Source organism: Lissotriton helveticus, chromosome 6, assembly GCF_964261635.1.
Source record: "Lissotriton helveticus chromosome 6, aLisHel1.1, whole genome shotgun sequence".
In the NCBI taxonomy this organism is placed as follows: Eukaryota; Metazoa; Chordata; class Amphibia; order Caudata; family Salamandridae; genus Lissotriton; species Lissotriton helveticus.
In genome coordinates this window covers 1,176,147,403-1,176,161,225 of record NC_136067.1, presented here as the reverse complement: position 1 = coordinate 1,176,161,225, position 13,823 = coordinate 1,176,147,403, and positions in this window count along the sequence as shown.

Sequence of the window (13,823 nt, the reverse complement as noted above, 5' to 3'; positions counted from 1 at the left end):
GAACAGTATGCCCAATGTATAATTTGTGCTCTAGTCTTTTACTTGACCTAGAAGTTCTTACAGGAATGAATTACATTAAGTTGGTATGCAAGTAGAGAGATTGCCTCAATGAAGACTGAACTCTTAGGCAATAGTAGGTGCCCTCCCCGTGCACAGTGTTGTCATCAATTATGTCATTTCAGATATCGCATTGATGTTATCAATAAAGTCATAGAATATGTCATGAGTGAGGTCATAAGCTGTGCATGGAAAGGACATGAGTTATAGTTACTTCAGTTAACTAAACCTGGCAAATTTCAGAGGTTTTTTAAAGTTTAAAATGTTACACTAACTGACATTTTCACTTAACTATAACTGTAACCTTTAAGTTTTTTCAGTGAACTTCCAAAGGTTTTTAAAATATATGTTCACCCACTGGGGTTTGTACACTTTGGAGACCCCCCTCTTTCCAACCATACACAGTGTGGCATGCACCGTGGGGTACCCACTACAGGATGCAAAGTTTTCCTCAACCACCACCTTTTTCAATGGGACTGAACACAGGCTTCCAACTGAACAGTGCTCGGTAACATCGTAATCAGTCGGTCAGACTCCCCGAATCCAAGTCTGTTGGAAACCATTCCGAAACCGAGTGGGTCGGAAAACATTCGTAATGAGGCCCTTTCTGTTTTATAAAATGTCGAACTGGGGGCAAACCCATTTGGGATAATTATGGCCAGCAGAACTACCGGCACCATAATGCATTAGTCAAACTCACCTCAGGGCCCACTGGGGGCTGAATGTACTTAATGGCAAACAGGTGTCACTTTTGTTTTTTATTGCCTCACTCAACCTTATCTGGTGAACAAGAGCTGTGAAAGTTCTGAACGCTTAAGGCCTGATACTTGAATAATCCAATGTTCTTTGCTGTGGAATAAGGAGGAAATAAACATGTTTTGGATGTGTATTCTCATTGAGGACAACTTCTTTTGACAAATATATATTTATATATTACCTACTGGGAGTCACCAGTAGGTAGTTATTGTTAGGATCTAGTTTCCATGGGAAAAACGTTTTTTGACTTGCCAATATCTTTGGCGCTGTGGTGCTCTGGTCAGCTCCCGTCTTGAAAGTTTTGGGGTGATTCATCAAGCGTGGGTCGAGAAGAAAGGGGGGTCCAAAAACGCGTTTTCTCCATGTTAATTTCCGTATAAAATTTTGGATCAGCTACAGCCTGAACTGATGAACGGAATTACACCAAATTTGGCAAAAAGGTAGCTCTTGGTTCATAAAGGGCACTTTTTTTTAAATCATGTAAATCCGTTCAGTAGTTTCTGAGAAATTCTAAAATACAAAAATATCAATATCTGGTGACAGCGGTGGATCCTAGAACTCTCCCGATCACAAACTTGATTCTGATTGGCTGCCAAAAACACACTTCAAACCAAGAAGTGTTGGTAGCCATCTTTTGACTCGGTTGAACTGAGTCACAAGAAAAAAAGGTAAACTGAAGAAAAGGGGGCAGGGTAAAAGCATACCGACCCCCCAAGGCCTGCTCAAGTCTAGGGCCAAAAAAGCATTTTTTTTTTATTGTGCGGTATTTGCATACGGTACGTGAATCCCACCGAATTGTTTTTTTTAAAATGAAGCATGGCCACGCTTCATTTTAATAAGCCCCTGGGTGGGCCAGGTCCCGGGGATAATGTTGTTAATATATGCAGGGGCAGAGTGAGCCCCCGCAGCCCCAGGGACTGCCACCTCCCTAGAGATTTTGAAATAATATGCGGGGGCGCACGGCCTCCCTGCAACCCTGGGGACTGCCACCTCCCCAAGGCTTCTTTCAAAAAACTATGAGGGGTCCTGCCCCTCATGCTGCCCCAGGGACCACCACCTCCCTGCTGCATTTCTGATTATGGGTGGGGGCTTTGCAGGTCCCCCATAACCCTAGGACCACCCCTTCACAGGGCAATTTTAAATTAAGGGTGGGGGTCCATTGCGGACCCCTGGGCCCTGTGCCCACCACCCCCCCAGGGCTAATTGCACATTGGGAAGGGGTCGTGCCCCCCTCATGGAGCTCTCTATGGCCCTGGGGACCGCCACCCCCCAGGGCCGGCTCCAGCAATGTCCCGGGGTGCCAACCACCAGGACAGTGCAGTTTGCTATGGCAGCGCGGGTGCTCTCACTTCCATGAAGGAAAGCAGAATTGATTTTGGACAAGGGGAGCTGCATGTCATCAGCTCCCCTTGTCCTAAAGCAATGCCGGGTCCCGCAGGAGACGGGGAGCTGGCTGGGACCGCGGGGGCATTGGGGCTCCCCCATGGTACCCAACATGAGGCCAAGCCCCAGGGGATGGGGTCCACGGGTCAAAAGTGGCCATGGGAAGTTAGACTACACAGCCCCTTCTTATTAAAATAAATGTTGAAAATCTATACAATAAGCCCAGGGGGATGGGTCCCCTGGGCCTAAAAATGCCTCAGGAGGGGGCCACGAGGCCCCCCTCCTTTAAAAGAAAAATATAAATATATGGCCATGCCCAGGTGGATAGAGTCGCTTGGCCGAAATTGGTCTCAGGAGGTGGGGCCACATAGCCCTCTTCCCGTTTACAAAAAAACCCATAAAGTATGTCAAAGGCCCTGGGGATGCAGGCCCCAAGGCCCACAAAATATTATGTGAAGGGGGGCCGCACAGCCCCCCTTCTAAACAAAAAAGAAGAAAAAAAACAGCATCTCGCCAGAGGGCCTACCCCCTCCCTGCACTACACTCCAAATACGCCTGCTGGCGTGTTCTGGGTTGGGTGATTAAGTCCCCCAGAATATTAAGGATCCTTAGGGGCCAACTAGCCCACCAGGTGCCTCCAGTAAGCCCCACACAGTGGCATTGCTGGGAGGTGGTCCAAGGCCAGGCCCCTTTTTACAGCACTCAGCAAATGCACCTCTTGGCGCACTGCTGGTGGGGTGATGAGGTCCACATGTGTCCTGAGGACCTCAAGACTAAAGTGGACTTCATCCCCCAAGCAGCAGTGCGCCAGGAGGTACATTTGCAGAGCGGTGTAAAAAGGCGGCATGGCCACAGACCACTCTCAGCAATCCAGCTGTGTGGGGCTTACTAGAGATAACAGGAGGGCTAGATGGACCCAGGGGCCCTCAGGAGGCAAGGGGACTTCATCCCCCAACCATGAGCCTGCCAGGAGGTGCGTTTGCAGAATAGTGCAGAGGGGGGCATGGCCTGTGTGCACTTCTCAGCAATCCCACATTCTGGGGCTTACTGGAGGTGTCAGGTTGGCTAGTTGGCACCTAAGGACCCCCAGCATCAAAGGGGACTTTAATCCCCATCGAAAAGCACAACAGGGAGCGCGTTTGCAAAATCATGGGCAAAGGGGGGCGTGGCCTGCTAGGAGAACTTACCAGTGCTGCTGTGTGAACTTACTGGAGATAACATCCAGTAAGTCCCACACAGTGGTATTGCTAAGAGGTCTTCAGAAGGCACGCCCCCTTTCTCCACCCCTCTGTAAATGTACCCCCTGGCACACTATGGGTTTGGGGATGATGTCCACTTTACTCCTGAGGGACTTTGGGGGCCAAGAAGCCCTCCTTGTACCTCCTGTAAGTCCTACGCAGCAAAAATCCTGAGTGCTGGCCAGTGGCCCAACCAAATTTCTGCACCACTCTGAAAACACAACTACTACATTATAGTTATAAATAAGCATTTAAAAAACCTTAGAAATTCACTAACAAAACCATAGGTTTCAGGGGCATTATAGTTAGTAATTAGCATCTAAAAACCTTGGAAATTGACTAAATAAAAACATAGGTTTTGGGACGTTATAGTTAGTGATTAGCATTTAAAAAACCTTTGAAATACTCTGAAAAAAACATATGTTTCAGGAACGTTATAGCTAGAAATTAACATTTAAAAATCCTTAGAAATTCACCGAAAGAACTACAGGTTTCAGGTACTGCACTGCTGATTACGTCACATATTACATAAATCATGACATGGTCAGTGACATCACTAATGAAGTCACTGATGACATCCCTGATGACATCATCTGCTTAATATCTGATGCAACTCCTCACACCCTAATATAACCTTCAATACACCCACTCTGAAATACAGACTAATATTCTCAAAACCATAGACACACCAATACCAGTTGCTACATACCAACTCACTGATTCATAGGTCTACACACATCCACTCATTTACGATACAGTCATTTACACACGCAGTTACTCATCAATACAGCTTCTGATATATGCACTCATGCACCCATGCAGACACTCACATACTGCCTCTCATCCACAGAGATACTCACACACCTAATTAGTCACCCAAAGAATCAAACACACTGCCATTTACTCACTAATACAGTTATACACACACCACTTCACTGATTCATACAGATACTAACACGTACTTACTCTCTTATACAATCACTGACACAAGCACAAACTCATTCATACAGCCACTCTCCCTCCCACATATAGTCAGTTATATACTCCAACAATCACATATACTACCTTTCACATATGTAGTTACTCACACATATACCACTGACACATCTATTCACTCACCAACACAGCCAAACGCACACTCACTCACCCATACAGCCCCTCACGGATACACTCATGAACCCATATACCCACTGATTCGCCCACTCACACATCCATGTGGGGAGTTACAATCACCCCACCCACACAGACACTCAGGCAGCCATACAGGTGTTCAGACAACCAATTATTAACCAATATAGCACTCATGTAGCTACTTACCATTCCATGTAAACAGCAAAGGGTTTCTAAATGTAGTCCGTATTTAATTACAATAAATTTTTATGTATAATTTGAATAATTTCCAGTGCCCCTGATGACACTGAAGAAGTGATTAAAATCTTTAAAACTGTAAAAACCAAAGGTTACAGGGATGTTATAGTTACGCTCAGATTTCACTCATACAAAACCATAAAAATTCAGCAGTTATAGTTACTTGAGCTAACTACAATGTATGCCCATGCATAGCACTGCTTATGAGTTCACATATTACATCGCTCATGACATGGTCAGTTACACTCAATTGATGTCATCAGTGATGTCATCAGTGTTGTAAGTGTTTTTAGGAGTTTATGGGTGTTAAACATATATACTAACCTACTACAAATGTTAAATTAGTATACTAGGTGCACTACTACTGAGTGATACTACTTCTAACATTTATTATGTGAGTGGCTGTGTGACTGTATGTATCCCTGTGTGCATGTGTGTGTGAGTGGCTATATGGGTGTGTAAGTGGGTGTGTGAGTAGTTCTGTGGGTGAATAAGATGCTGATTGAGTAGCCGTATTGGTGAGTTAGTGGGTGTGTCAGTGGCTGTATGGGTGAGTGACATGGCAGAGTAAGTAGCTCTATAGGTTGGTAAGTGGGTGTGTAGTGACTGTAAGGGTGAGTGAGTGGATGGCTGAATTGCTGTATGAGTGAGTGACTGGGTGTGCAAGTGGCTGTGTAGGAGAGTGAGTGGCTGTTTGAATGGGTATTTGAGTATGTGAGTTGGTGTCTCAGTGAGTGTATTGGAGAGTCAGTCTCCGTGTGAATAGCGGAATGGGTGAGTGAGTAGATGTGTGAGTGCTTGTATGGATGTGTGAATGTGTATGTAAGTGGTGGTATGGGTGAGTGAGTGACTAAGTGTGTGCTCATATGGGTGAGTGAGTGGCTGTGTTTAGAGGCTGAATGGGTGAGTGAGTGGATGTGTGAGTGACTGTGCAGGTAAATAAGTGGGTATGCAAATTAATATATGGGTGGCTATACGGGTGAGTGACTGTGTGTATGAATGGTTACATGGGTGAGTAAATGGTTGTGTGAGTGGCTGTAGAAGTGAGAGTGTGGGTGTGTGAGTGGCTCCCTGGAGGATCGAGTAGATGTCTGAGTACTGGTATGGATGTGTGAATGGGTATGTGAGTGGTTGTGTGGGTGTATGAATGAGCATATGAGAGGATGTACGGGAGTTTGAGTGATTCTGTGGATGATGTCATCAGTGATGTAATTTGAGATGTTATCAGGGAGGTCATTGACCATGTTATGAGTGATGTAATATGTATGGGAATTGTGTGGGCATAAGTTATAGTTAGCTTAGGTAACTATAAATGGTGAATTTCTATGATTTTGTAACAGTGAATTATTAGGCTAACTATAACATCCCTGTAACCTTTGTTTTTTCAGTAAATTTCTAATGCTTTTTAAAATGTATTTCCTATTAAAACTTCCCTGTAACTTTCATTTTTGTCCGTGAATTTCTAAGGTTGTTAAGTTCTATTTCCTAACTATAACATCCCTGTAATCCTTGAATTAATTTAGCGAGTTTTAACGATTTAAAATTTTATGGTATAATTGTAACCTGTTGAGCTTTAATTTATGTGAAATGAGCATTGCATTTAAGTCCAACACCTGTATTCAACTGGAGTAGTCTATGATGGCTAATTAGTAACTGCTACTCAGTAGGCTTAATGTGAAGTGTATTTCCTGCATTACAATCATGTAAAGAATGCTAAGGAAATGTGTCCAATGGCCTTGTGTAACTGGAAGTTTGTCACTGTGATTGTTGCTCACTGTCTGCAATAGATAAATGTAGAAAGTGGTACTGCAGTAAAAACACGCTTGTTGATTTCTACTTTGCATAACTAAATGCTTGTTTCTGTGTGCAGATGTGACTGTATCTCTAGGCATGAGCAATGCCTCTCCAAAATGTTTGGAAAACGTACTGGTGAAGCCTTTATGTAAGGTATCCATCATTATTTGTTTGAGTGGATAAATAACTGTTGCTTTTTTCATTTAATTTTATCTTCGCGTTGATGTTGTGATCCTCGAGGTAACACTGTGAAGAGCGCGTTTTGTTGAGACTCTGAAACATATATATAGACATATTTCAATTATTCTTTGATGCTCGTTGTTTAGTAATATACTCTTTAAACATGAGTTTCTGTGAGTGGGTGTGTTAGTGTTAGACTGGGATTCTGAGTGGCTGTATGAGTCTCTGACTGGGTCTGTCACAGGGTGTGTGAGTATCTGTCAGTGAGTGAGTTAGCATCAAAGTAAAACTGAGAGTAAGTGCGTATATATTTATTTCGTTTTATTTTTTCACCAATATTCGTGGGACGTCACAAATATCACGCTGTCTCCACAGCCTTGCACGGTGCCCACGCTGATGGTTGCAGTGCCTTGTGAATAGCATGTATGATTTTTTGGACACATAACTTGTCTTACTTACACCCCCATTTGTCAAACATGGGGTCAGAGTTCTTCCACCCTGACCCCTTACAACAGTTTTCACAAACATGTTATGCCCTTGGAACCATTCTCCGATCGATAAAATGGTAGCCGCAACTTTCTGTTTAGGTTGCAGGTAGCCAATCACAGCATTCCTGTTGGCTCACGTATTTTCAGTTAATCACAGTGTTGCCACGAAATATCCTCGGTCAGAGATATCACTAACTTTCTCTTCTTGAATTACTCAAAAACTACTAAACAGATTTATACCAAATAATTAAATGCGTGATCTGTGTAACAAAATCTACCTTTCTGTCAAATGTGGTGTAATTCTGTCTGTGGTACGGGCTGCAGGTTCGACTACAGGGTCTCTCGGGAGGAAGTGGGGAATTTTCTCTACTCGCGTGAGTTTTTAAACACAAAGTTTTCAAAGATAGCGATTTTACATTTGAATTGGTGTTAGCTTGATTGTGTTTTGCACTTTGCACATTGCTGGTGTCCCTGGGGTGTCCGGTCGGCCCCCTGCGCTGCTGCGTGATGCAGAGTGCAGGCAAGGCTTTGTTTTGTGACTGGACGCCTCACAACTGCCACCTTGGGAAGTTGGCGGGCTAGTTGTTAGCAGGCAGCAATCATAATAAATGAGAGCCTTGACGTGGATGCACAACGGTCTCTGGGGAGGAAGTGGGGAATTTTCTCTACTCACGTTAGTTTTTAGACACAAAGTTTCTAAAGATAGCAATTTTACATTAGAATTATTGGTGTTACCTTGAGTGTGTTTTGCACTTTGCACATTTCTGGTGTCCCTGGGGTGTTCGGTCAGCCCCCTGCACTGCTGCGCGCTGCAGGGTGTTGGCGAGGCTTTGTTTCACGACTGGATGCCTCACGACCGCCATCTTGGGAGGTTGGTGAGCTAGTTGTCAGCAGGCAGCAATAACAATAAATGAGTGCCCTGACGTGGACGTCCAGCGGGCGCCCCGCTGGTGCGCCAAAGGCTAGCCCATCTGCCCTGTCCACACCCTGCTGGGCCCAGGGGCCAGAACCACTGCCGATTGGAGGTCCCAAAAAACTATCAAGTACTTGGCAGACGAGTTACATAAATTATCACAGCCTCTCCCAAAATCTTGTTGGCACAACATGGATGTAGAGAGGAAGCCGAAAAAATGTGGAAATTGTAACAAGGACATTTCACCGATAAACCACACAAAATATCAGGGGGCAAACTTGCTTTTGCTTCTACTAAACTGTCAGTCATTAATTAAACATAAATACGAGATCTGTGAGGTATTGATGGAAAAATGCCCGACACCCTGTTTCTCACAGAAACGTGGCTTAACGAGAGCTCCATCCCAGATATTATGGATGAGCTCCCAGAAGGCTACGAGATACTGAGACAAGATCGAGTAGGGTAAAGAGGAGGTTGAATTGCGATAATCTATAAATCTTCAATGTAGTGCAGCATAAAGGAAGGAAATATAGAGAAATGCAAGGCTCTCCTTTTCACACTTTCTGCAGTGGAAGATAAAACCAGAGCAGGCTTTCTAATTTACCACCCACCAGTCCCAGCAGGTCAATTTGCGGCGAGTCTGGGGAGAAAGTGGTCCAACCAGCTCTACACTGTAACAATCAACACACCCTAGGCGATATTAACATACATTTTCATAATATGGAGAACCAGGAAGTACAATCTGTACATAAGGACCTTAAGACACTTAACCTAGTGCAAAAGGTGAATATGCCAACTCATCAAGCGTGCATATTCTAGATCCAATATTTACCAACTCAATTGACATCGAGGTTGGGACACCAAGGAAACTACCTTGGTCAGACCACCATTTAGTCCCTTTTACCATACCGTCTCATAGACCCACGGCTGATAGGCCAGCACAGAAAATCACACGCAGGAAATAGACCAGATTCAACCAGAACTCATTCACACAGGTATTGGTGCAAAATAATCTTAAACTGGAGAAGGATATAAATATAGCCAATAGGCAACTCGAGACATAGATAACTGACGCACTAGACGAGATAGCGCCCTGGACCACAATGAGCTCCAGGAGATCTAAAGCAACAGCGCCATGGTTTAATAAAGCACTACTAAGAGCCAAAAAAAACAGCTTGAGGGCTGGTGGCAGAAGGACTATTGTATCAAGATAAAAGAGAGATATAAAATAGAACTAAAAAAATACCATGTCCTTATTAAGAAAACTCAATGTGATTTTTATACTGAAAAGACTGAAAGAGCCAGCAACCCCTCTGACCGCTTCGCCGAGGCGGACATTCTGCCGTGGTGTGGAAAAAAATGACATGTGCACAGTTAGGACGGCCCCCAGCCGTCCGACACACACGCCCACTATGAAATCGGACGGCCGGGGGCCGTCCGACGCATCGAAAAGGTTAAATAAATGTTCACCATATTGAAATCCCTCAAATCACGTGACAATGTACATAACTCATCAACTTCCTCAATGGAGAATTGCAATAAATTGGGCAATTTCTTTGCAGAAAAAGTGGTGAAAATATATAATGCTTTTCCAGCAGAAGCACATCAGGGCAAGAACCCAGATTGTAGGCCAGATACAACATTCGAGGGAGAGACCCTTGATGAATTTAAGGTGCAGAAGTTAGGAGAGCTAAAGATCACAGCATGTGGAATTAAATCCAGATCCCCATTAGATCCAGCTCGCCCAAAGATCCTAATGCAAAAAAACTGTTTAACAGCGGTCTTCCACTGGATGGACACTAACCATCTTAGATGTAACTCTAGCAAAACAGAGATCCTCCCCATCGGAAAGAACACCTCCTTCTGCCCAGCCCTCTGGTGGCCGGATAACTCTGTTGCCCCTCCCCAGACCGTAACAACAGCTAGAAACCTTGGTGTACTTTTCGACTCAGATCTATCATTCGATCAGCACGCCAGGAATGTTGCCGGCAGATGCTTTGGTATAATAAAATCTCTAAGAAAGTTTTTCGACTTTCTTCCACTTGACGCCAGGAAAACAGTAACAGTAGCCCTCATAATCTCACGCCTAGATTACTGTAACGGCCTCCTGGCAGGGGCAAAAAAGTCTACTCTGACCAAACTTCAAAGCGTTCTTCACACGGCTGCCCGACTGGTTCTAAAATTACCCCGTAAATCATCTGTCTCTGCAGCTCTTAGATCCCTGCATTGGCTCCCCCTTCAATTTTCAAAATACTCACCATCGCCTTTCGGTCGTTTAACACTACTGGTCCTAAATATCTAACCAGATGTTTCCCCCACTACACCCCAACTCGTTCCCTCCGTTCTGCCCAAGACAACCTCATGTCCCCCGCCAGGTACAACTTGAAGACGAAAGGTGGAAAAACTTTAAGCTTCCTAGCCATTAAAGCCTGGAATAGCATGCCCAGACACCTGAGACAACAGACCCTTGAGAAACCCTTCAGAAAACTCCTAAAGACTTGGATCTTTAACCTTCCCGACGACTGGACTAAAGCTGCCATCTAGCCTCCGTCAACCTCTACGACTGGGCCTTCAGGATTCCGAGCGCCATGATGCTCCCTTCGCAGCGAACGCTGCGCTTTAGAAATACCCCCTCAAATATCAAATATCAAATGCAGGGGGGAAACATAATTGTGCCATATATCTCTGAGCTAATAGCACGCTCTTTTCAGCTGGGTAAAGTTACCCTAAAATGGAAGCAAGCGATAGTACGCCCACTAAAAAAAATAGCCGTCAATAGATCACGCGGTGTTAGAAAATTTACGCCCCATCTTGCTACTACCTTTCTTTGTGAAAATTGCAGAGAAAGTAAAGAATAGGCAGATAACTAATCATATCAACAAGAATGATCTACTGCACCCCTCACAATCGGGTTTAAGAGCTGCACACTCCACAGAGTCGGCACTGCTCTTGCCGATTGAAACAATGAGACAATATGCAGATGAAGGGAAGTCCGCTAAACTGATCCTGCTAGCTCTCAGTGTGGCCGTTGACATTGTCTTCCATGGGCTTCTCTGGCAAAGATTAGAGACATGCAGCATTAGGGGGGGCTGGACTGCACTGGATGACATCTTTTCTCTCCTCGTGGAGTTTTCAAGTCACACAACAGACACACACATCTAAGTTTTCCACTGTCTCAGGGAGTCCCACAGGGATCAATTCTGAGCCCCACACTATTTAACCTGTACGTGGGACCACTTGCAGAGCTAGTGGAAGGCCATAACATGACCATCATGTCATATGCTAATGATACTTAGCTGATTGTGACATTGTCTCAAAACCCCGAACAGAAAGCACATCAATTCTCCCGGTGTCTGGAGGGTGTAGCAGCATGGATGTCCAACCATTTATTGAAGCTCAATGGAAAAAAAACAGAGGTGCTGATCGTGGGTAAGGCCCCAACCATTTGGTCATCTGCTTGGTGGCCGGAGACGTTGGGTCAACTACCAACCCCAAAAGCTGAAGTAAAAAACCTCGTTGTGTGGTTTGACAGCCAAGTCTGAAAGTTGGAGCGGAAATGCTTCGGGACCCTTAAAGTCCTGAGAAAACACCTTGACCTGTTACCATCTAGCACAAGGAAAACAATAGTACATGCCTTGGTTACCTTCAAAATGGACTATCGTAATGTTCTATATCTGGGTGCATCCAAAAAAGGACTGACAAAACTTCAGTTGGCACAAAACGCAGCAGCTCCCCTAGTGTTGAACCTCCCAAAAAAACATCCACAACAAAGGTGCTGGCAGGATTGCATTACCTGCCTGTGGAGAAGAGAATCATGTTTAAGGCAATGTGCTATTGTCACCGAATCCTGCTAAAAAAAGGTCCACGATATCTGCAACCATGATGGAGCAAGAATTTGCACGTATAGCGACTTGCTTGAATCAATGAACCTCAAATAACCCTAATAGTATTAATCAACTTGTTTGTCTTATTAATTTTCTCTTTTATTCAGACATCGGGGTGTCCTAGAGAAGCTTGCCTATGTGTTTACCAATCCTAATACGCTTGCTATTAAGATGGCTGCTGTTACGCGGGAATTTCTTCTGCGCATGCGTCGGTCATACCCATGTGATGTGACGTACTCGCAGTTCTGGTGGGAAACCTTTTGCACTTGCGCAGTAGATATAAAAAGGCTGCTTTGTGTTCTCACATGTCTGAAGCTTGCAGTGATGCTTTTGCTATGCTGTTCGTTCTGCATTAATCACTAAAGCTATAGTCTTATTAAAGTAATGGGAATAGTGTAAGGATTCATGGTATACAGTGCATTCATTTTTTCTGTGTTTTAAAACTGTTTCTATTTACTTTTTCATGTATCGTAAACCTTGGGCATGAGGGACGGGAATATTCCATGTTGAACTGCCTTTCTGCGCATGACAGTCTTCCGCCAGAGGATGAACTCTGTGACATTGAACACGAGCCAACACAGAGGTCTCAGCCAAGATGTGCCTGGGAAGAGGCACCTTCACCTAGTAGAAGATGCTGATTTGTACTAAATGTATTACATTGTAATAATTGTTAAATTCACCATTGTTATGTGTAAGGAACATGTCATGGGAACCCAAAATTTGATGGGCGGGTATGAAAGATTCAAATGAGGGGCTGGAGAAAGTCAAATCCTAGGAGGTGTGACGACCTGTCCTTTCTTGTGTCCAATGGAAATTGGGGATCCTTATACTTGCAACATTTGGGGGGTGGAACACTGACCCGAAAACAGTATAACTAGCCTAGGTTAGTTAGAGAAATTGTCCGACTTGTCCGAATAGCTGACCTGTCACTGACCCAACGCACTCAATAGCTGATCGAGAAACAGAGGTGCTGCGGAGCACTCTGTCAGACAGACTCACAGACCCATTCGGGGTTTTTGGGAACCTTAAGTGCTGGCGAAGCACTTTGCTGGGGATTTCGATAACCCAATCGGTGTTTTGACTGATAGCTGCAGAGAGGGTGTAGCGCAGGCGTTGCAACTGAACTGCGGGTGCTGGTCTTACCTTGGTGGTCCTGTCCTGATCCTAATCTGGTTTTCCTGTCCTGGGTTTCTATTCTGCACCTGCTGGCCTACTGGCGACTGTATTCCTTGGGGTTCCTACTGTCCTTAACTGACCATTGGCCAGGGTTGGTCTCCACACTGTTCTAGGTAAATATAAATCTGTGCGGGAAATACACTTACGTCCTTTCTTGCTTTCTGAAACTGCTAAAAGTCTTATTTGCACCTTGTTCCTTTTCTTACCCTCCCTGCGCTGACCAATAATAAAGTTTTACATTTTTGCTGTTTATTAGCATGTTCCATTTTCTTCCCATCCTATAAGGAAATTGTGACATACCGTTCATGAAATAGATGTTCCCTTTCTTTACCCGTCCTTTTAGCCGAATTAAAGTGGTTGCTCTGAATTATTAGCGTGTTCCATTTTTTACCTTCCCTATAGCTACATGGTATTTCTAAATCCCTTCAGTACAAAATAAAGTCTTTAGCCTTACCCACCTTAAAGGGGTATTCAAACTGTGACATTTTAGCATGTTCCTTATCTTTCCCGTCCTTTAGACACACCACACCAAGTCTAAATTCCTGAAAATTTCATACTAGCATGTTCCCTGTTCTTACCTTCCCTT